At 42.0% G+C, this 8,340-nt stretch overlaps 1 pseudogene; it reads left to right on the plus strand.

The window, feature by feature from the left end:
• The first annotated feature begins 6,579 nt into the window (after positions 1–6,579).
• Positions 6,580–8,019, plus strand: Aspscr1-ps1 (ASPSCR1 tether for SLC2A4, UBX domain containing, pseudogene 1; annotated as a pseudogene).
• Positions 8,020–8,340: the final 321 nt, after the last annotated feature.

Genomic DNA, 8,340 nt, shown 5'->3' on the forward strand with positions numbered 1-8,340 from the left:
GACGCCAGAGGAAAAAGCCAAAGACCATCTGGAACCCTGGTGCACTGAAGCTCCCGGAAGGGGCGGCACAGGTCTTCCTGGTTGCTGCCGCTGCAGAGAGCCCCTGGACAGCACCCCACGAGCAAACCTGAGCCTCGGGACCACAGGTAAGACCAAATTTTCTGCTGCAAGAAAGCTGCCTGGTGAACTCAAGACACAGGCCCACAGGAACAGCTGACGACCTGTAGAGAGGAAAAACTACACGCCCGAAAGCAGAACACTCTGTCCCCATAACTGACTGAAGGAGAGGAAAACAGGTCTACAGCACTCCTGACACACAGGCTTATAGGACAGTCTAGCCACTGTCAGAAATAGCAGAACAAAGTAACACTAGAGATAATCTGATGGCGAGAGGCAAGCGCAGGAACCCAAGCAACAGAAACCAAGACTACATGCCATCATCGGAGCCCAATTCTCCCACCAAAACAAACATGGAATATCCAAACACACCAGAAAAGCAAGATCTAGTTTCAAAATCATATTTGATCATGATGCTGGAGGACTTCAGGAAAGACCTGAACACACTTAGGGAAGCACAGGAAAACATTAATAAACAAGTAAAAGCCTACAGAGAGGAATCGCAAAAATCCCTGAAAGAATTCCAGGAAAACACAATCAAACAGTTGAAGGAATTAAAAATGGAAATAGAAGCAATCAAGAAAGAACACATGGAAACAACCCTGGATATAGAAAACCAAAAGAAGAGACAAGGAGCTGTAGATACAAGCTTCACCAACAGAATACAAGAGATGGAAGAGAGAATCTCAGGAGCAGAAGATTCCATAGAAATCATTGACTCAACTGTCAAAGATAATGTAAAGCGGAAAAAGCTACTGGTCCAAAACATACAGGAAATCCAGGACTCAATGAGAAGATCAAACCTAAGGATAATAGGTATAGAAGAGAGTGAAGACTCCCAGCTCAAAGGACCAGTAAATATCTTCAACAAAATCATAGAAGAAAACTTCCCTAACCTAAAAAAAGAGATACCCATAGACATACAGGAAGCCTACAGAACTCCAAATAGATTGGACCAGAAAAGAAACACCTCCCGTCACATAATTGTCAAAACACCAAACGCACAAAATAAAGAAAGAATATTAAAAGCAGTAAGGGAAAAAGGTCAAGTAACATATAAAGGGAGACCTATCAGAATCACACCAGACTTCTCGCCAGAAACTATGAAGGCCAGAAGATCCTGGACTGATGTTATACAGACCCTAAGAGAACACAAATGCCAGCCCAGATTACTGTATCCAGCAAAACTCTCAATTAACATTGATGGAGAAACCAAGATATTCCATGACAAAACCAAATTTACACAATATCTTTCTACAAATCCAGCACTACAAAGGATAATAAATGGTAAAGCCCAACATAAGGAGGCAAGCTATACCCTAGAAGAAGCAAGAAACTAATCGTCTTGGCAACAAAACAAAGAGAATGAAAGCACACAAACATAACCTCACATCAAATATGAATATAACGGGAAGCAATAATCACTATTCCTTAATATCTCTCAATATCAATGGCCTCAACTCCCCAATAAAAAGACATAGATTAACAAACTGGATACGCAACGAGGACCCTGCATTCTGCTGCCTACAGGAAACACACCTCAGAGACAAAGACAGACACTACCTCAGAGTGAAAGGCTGGAAAACAACTTTCCAAGCAAATGGTCAGAAGAAGCAAGCTGGAGTAGCCATTCTAATATCAAATAAAATAAATTTCCAACTAAAAGTCATCAAAAAAGATAAGGAAGGACACTTCATATTCATCAAAGGAAAAATCAACCAAGATGAACTCTCAATCCTAAATATCTATGCCCCAAATACAAGGGCACCTACATATGTAAAAGAAACCTTACTAAAGCTCAAAACACACATTGGACCTCACACAATAATAGTGGGAGATTTCAACACCCCACTCTCATCAATGGACAGATCATGGAAACAGAAATTAAACAGAGATGTCGACAGATTAAGAGAAGTCATGAGCCAAATGGACCTAACGGATATTTATAGAACATTCTATCCTAAAGCAAAAGGATATACCTTCTTCTCAGCTCCTCATGGTACTTTCTCCAAAATTGACCATATAATTGGTCAAAAAACGGGCCTCAACAGGTACAGAAAGATAGAAATAATCCCATGCGTGCTATCGGACCACCACGGCCTAAAACTGGTCTTCAATAACAATCAAGGAAGAATGTCCACATATACTTGGAAATTGAACAATGCTCTACTCAATGATAACCTGGTCAAGGAAGAAATAAAGAAAGAAATTAAAAACTTTTTAGAATTTAATGAAAATGAAGGTATAACATACCCAAACTTATGGGACACAATGAAAGCTGTGCTAAGAGGAAAACTCATAGCGCTGAGTGCCTGCAGAAAGAAACAGGAAAGAGCATATGTCAGCAGCTTGACAGCACACCTAAAAGCTCTAGAACAAAAAGAAGCAAATACACCCAGGAGGAGTAGAAGGCAGGAAATAATCAAACTCAGAGCTGAAATCAACCAAGTAGAAACAAAAAGGACCATAGAAAGAATCAACAGAACCAAAAGTTGGTTCTTTGAGAAAATCAACAAGATAGATAAACCCTTAGCCAGACTAACGAGAGGACACAGAGAGTGTGTCCAAATTAACAAAATCAGAAATGAAAAGGGAGACATAACTACAGATTCGGAGGAAATTCAAAAAATCATCAGATCTTACTATAAAAACCTATATTCAACAAAATTTGAAAATCTTCAGGAAATGGACAATTTCCTAGACAGATACCAGGTATCGAAGTTAAATCAGGAACAGATAAACCAGTTAAACAACCCCATAACTCCTAAGGAAATAGAAGCAGTCATTAAAGGTCTCCCAACCAAAAAGAGCCCAGGTCCAGACGGGTTTAGTGCAGAATTCTATCAAACCTTCATAGAAGACCTCATACCAATATTATCCAAACTATTCCACAAAATTGAAACAGATGGAGCCCTACCGAATTCCTTCTATGAAGCCACAATTACTCTTATACCTAAACCACACAAAGACACAACAAAGAAAGAGAACTTCAGACCAATTTCCCTTATGAATATCGACGCAAAAATACTCAATAAAATTCTGGCAAACCGAATTCAAGAGCACATCAAAACAATCATCCACCATGATCAAGTAGGCTTCATCCCAGGCATGCAGGGATGGTTTAATATACGGAAAACCATCAACGTGATCCATTATATAAACAAACTGAAAGAACAGAACCACATGATCATTTCATTAGATGCTGAGAAAGCATTTGACAAAATTCAACACCCCTTCATGATAAAAGTCCTGGAAAGAATAGGAATTCAAGGCCCATACCTAAACATAGTAAAAGCCATATACAGCAAACCAGTTGCTAACATTAAACTAAATGGAGAGAAACTTGAAGCAATCCCACTAAAATCAGGGACTAGACAAGGCTGCCCACTCTCTCCCTACTTATTCAATATAGTTCTTGAAGTTCTAGCCAGAGCAATCAGACAACAAAAGGAGATCAAAGGGATACAGATCGGAAAAGAAGAGGTCAAAATATCACTATTTGCAGATGACATGATAGTATATTTAAGTGATCCCAAAAGTTCCACCAGAGAACTACTAAAGCTGATAAACAACTTCAGCAAAGTGGCTGGGTATAAAATTAACTCAAATAAATCAGTTGCCTTCCTCTATACAAAAGAGAAACAAGCCGAGAAAGAAATTAGGGAAACGACACCCTTCATAATAGACCCAAATAATATAAAGTACCTCGGTGTGACTTTAACCAAGCAAGTAAAAGATCTGTACAATAAGAACTTCAAGACACTGAGGAAAGAAATTGAAGAAGACCTCAGAAGATGGAAAGATCTCCCATGCTCATGGATTGGCAGGATTAATATGGTAAAAATGGCCATTTTACCAAAAGCAATCTACAGATTCAATGCAATCCCCATCAAAATACCAATCCAATTCTTCAAAGAGTTAGACAGAACAATTTGCAAATTCATCTGGAATAACAAAAAACCCAGGATAGCTAAAGCTATCCTCAACAATAAAAGGACTTCAGGGGGAATCACTATCCCTGAACTCAAGCAGTATTACAGAGCAATAGTGATAAAAACTGCATGGTATTGGTACAGAGACAGACAGATAGACCAATGGAATAGAATTGAAGACCCAGAAATGAACCCACACACCTATGGTCACTTGATTTTTGACAAAGGAGCCAAAACCATCCAATGGAAAAAAGATAGTATTTTCAGCAAATGGTGCTGGTTCAACTGGAGGGCAACATGTAGAAGAATGCAGATCAATCCATCCTTATCACCCTGTACAAAGCTTAAGTCCAAGTGGATCAAGGACCTACACATCAAACCAGACACACTCAAACTAATAGAAGAAAAACTAGGGAAGCATCTGGAACACATGGGCACTGGAAAAAATTTCCTGAACAAAACACCAATGGCTTATGCTCTAAGATCAAGAATCGACAAATGGGATCTCATAAAACTGCAAAGCTTCTGTAAGGCAAAGGACACTGTGGTTAGGACAAAACGGCAACCAACAGATTGGGAAAAGATCTTTACCAATCCTACAACAGATAGAGGCCTTATTTCCAAAATATACAAAGAACTCAAGAAGTTAGACCGCAGGGAAACAAATAACCCTATTAAAAAATGGGGTTCAGAACTAAACAAAGAATTCACAGCTGAGGAATGCCGAATGGCTGAGAAACACCTAAAGAAATGTTCAACATCTTTAGTCATAAGGGAAATGCAAATCAAAACAACCCTGAGATTTCACCTCACACCAGTGAGAATGGCTAAGATCAAAAACTCAGGTGACAGCAGATGCTGGCGAGGATGTGGAGAAAGAGGAACACTCCTCCATTGTTGGTGGGATTGCAGACTGGTAAAACCATTCTGGAAATCAGTCTGGAGGATCCTCAGAAAATTGGACATTGAACTGCCTGATGATCCAGCTATACCTCTCTTGGGCATATACCCAAAAGATGCCTCAACATATAAAAGAGACACGTGCTCCACTATGTTCATCGCAGCCTTATTTATAATAGCCAGAAAATGGAAAGAACCCAGATGCCCTTCAACAGAGGAATGGATACAGAAAATGTGGTACATCTACACAATGGAATATTACTCAGCTATCAAAAACAATGACTTTATGAAATTCGTAGGCAAATGGTTGGAACTGGAAAATATCATCCTGAGTGAGCTAACCCAATCACAGAAAGACATACATGGTATGCACTCATTGATAAGTGGCTATTAGCCCAAATGCTTGAATTACCCTAGATCCCTAGAACAAAGGAAACTCAAGACGGATGATCAAAATGTGAATGCTTCACTCCTTCTTTAAATGAGGAAAAAGAATACCCTTGGCAGGGAAGGGAGAGGCAAAGATTAAAACAGAGACTGAAGGAACACCCATTCAGAGCCTGCCCCACATGTGGCCCATACATATACAGCCACCCAATTAGACAAGATGGATGAAGCAAAGAAGTGCAGACCGACAGGAGCCGGATGTAGATCGCTCCTGAGAGACACAGCCAGAATACAGCAAATATAGAGGCGAATGCCAGCAGCAAACCACTGAACTGAGAATAGGTCCCCTATTGAAGGAATCAGAGAAAGAACTGGAAGAGCTTGAAGGGGCTCGAGACCCCAAAAGTACAACAATGCCAAGCAACCAGAGCTTCCAGGGACTAAGCCACTACCTAAAGACTATACATGGACTGACCCTGGACTCTGACCCCATAGGTAGCAATGAATATCCTAGTAAGAGCACCAGTGGAAAGGGAAGCCCTGGGTCCTGCTAAGACTGAACCCACAGTGAACTAGTCTATGGGGGGAGGGCGGCAATGGGGGGAGGGTTGGGAGGGGAACACCCATAAGGAAGGGGAGGGGGGAGGGGGATTTTGCCCGGAAACCGGGAAAGGGAATAACACTCGAAATGTATATAAGAAATACTCAAGTTAATAAAAAAAAAAAAAAAAAAAAAAAAAAAAAAAAGAGTAATTGTGGCTTCATAGAAGGAATTCGGTAGGGCTCCATCTGTTTCAATTTTGTGGAATAGTTTGGATAATATTGGTATAAGGTCTTCTATGAAGGTTTGATAGAATTCTGCACTAAACCCGTCTGGACCTGGGCTCTTTTTGGTTGGGGACCTTTAATGACTGCTTCTATTTCCTTAGGAGTTATGGGGTTGTTTAACTGGTTTATCTGTTCCTGATTTAACTTCGATACCTGGTTATGAACCACAGTGCTTTACTGTATAGAACTGACATTACCACTCATTAAAACAAAAATGGTTCGTTTATGCAAAACAAAAGGCTTCAATATCATTCCAGTATCAATTTAGTATACTTTTATTACACTGTTTAAAAATGTATGATCTTTAAAAAAAACTGTTACTTGATTGATGATTTTAGTTTTATATAAAAAATAATTATTAAAATGTGAGCAGATGATGGCAGCAGGGGCTGCGTGACAGTGTTGCTGGTCCCAAATGGTGTCCGCTAGAGAGCTGCTGCAGGTCCTGAAGGACATGTGCCTGCAGTAGGACTTAACCCCAGTGGATAAAATATGATCTGAACTTCCAGAGGACCCTGCTTGACCTCACTCCTGCGGAGGTTGCCAACCTGCCTAACAATGCCAAACTGGAGATGGTGTCTGTGTCCTGGAGCAACAGTAAGGGGCCTGAGAGCATGATTTGTATTGTGGGACACTTTTGTTCCAGCCAGAACCAAAGGGAGCTTCTGGGGAAAAGCCAGCCCAACCCCCAGGCTGGAGATTGTTTGGAGGAATGCTGGGACAAATGGCCACCAGGTCTGCTTTCGTATGTGAAGTAAACACTTCAGCTATTATTCCCGGGTTTGAGACTTGACAACAGGTAGAGCTGCCTTACAGAGCACAGTACTTCAGTCACTGGGACTGAAAAGCAGCAGTAGTGCCTTCAGGTTTGTCATAAGGCAGTGCGATACCCTGAGCAACCAGGAGTTCTTTTTTTTTTTTTTTTTTTTTGGTTCTTTTTTTTCGGAGCTGGGGACCGAAACCAGGGCCTTGCGCTTCCTAGGTAAGCGCTCTACGCAACCAGGAGTTCTTAACAGTCTAATTTCCTCCAGCGGCCGCTTGCTTCCTGTGAAGTCTGGTGAGTTCAGTAGGAGAGACCAGAACCATCAGGGCACAGGGTTGATGGTGGCTCCAAACCAGCAGATACTCAGGGGAAGCAAAGCACAAAGGAGTCTGCCTCTGCCCTAATCTTTTCCTTCCCTGTCAGGGGCCAGTGGCTAGGGACAGAGGGGCCCATTTGAACCCAAGAAATAAAACCCTGGTGATGGTCGCAGCAGGAGCCTGGAGCACTGGTTGACTGAGATCTTGGAGTGTGCCGCCTGGAGGACCTGTTGTAGCCCTGGCTAGCAGAAGTACCTGATGAGTTCTTTAAAGCGATCTCAGATGATCTGAGGAGACACCTGGCCCACCTCAAGAGTGAGCGAGCAGAAGCGCCTGGAAGAAGCCCTTTTAGTGACCAAGTCCTTCAGGGAGGCTCAGACGAAAGAAAAACTGGAACACTACCGAAAAGTGGCTGTGTTCCCTGACATTCTGTAGGTCTTCCTTCACCCATGAGACATTGGGGGACCTGCGAGACTGTTAGGAGCTGGCTGATCATCATTCGTCTCAAAATGTTTCTGGATGACCACGTGCTGGCTCTCTTTCAGTCAAATCTCTTCCCTGCTTCCCTTACGTGCTTTGGAACTGAAGAACCTATAGGTCTCTACATGGAACCTGGGCTCCTAGAACACACTCTCCCCATGCTGATGTGCTGGTGGCCAGATGTATGCTCCAGGCCACCTGGGCCCGACCACTTCTACCAGTCCCTGACCCTCTGCCCCTGGAGTCCAAGCCAATCACTGAGGAGGGGACACCAATGCCCCCAAAACTCTCCTAGCATGTCAGAAGTAACCTGCGTAAAGTGCCCAAGTTGCTGAAGATGACAGCTGGCAAAAAGTGAAAGCTACCACCCTAAAGATGCCCATCTTCAGCTATAAGCCATCCCCTACCTCCAGAGGATAAAAACGACGACGACGACGAGGACGATCACAACCACCACCACTCTACTACTTAAATTTAGCTTGGGATCAGGACAGAAATTTCAACAATTCCTATAATGGCCTTACACATGTTTCTACTACTTTTTGCAATGTATTTAGGCAAAGGGGCAATCTCTGAATTGATAGTTATAACATCAAAATATAATATCAAACAACTC

This window comes from Rattus norvegicus, chromosome 2, assembly GCF_021556685.1.
Source record: "Rattus norvegicus strain SHRSP/BbbUtx chromosome 2, alternate assembly SHRSP_T2T, whole genome shotgun sequence".
Lineage (NCBI taxonomy): Eukaryota > Metazoa > Chordata > Mammalia > Rodentia > Muridae > Rattus > Rattus norvegicus.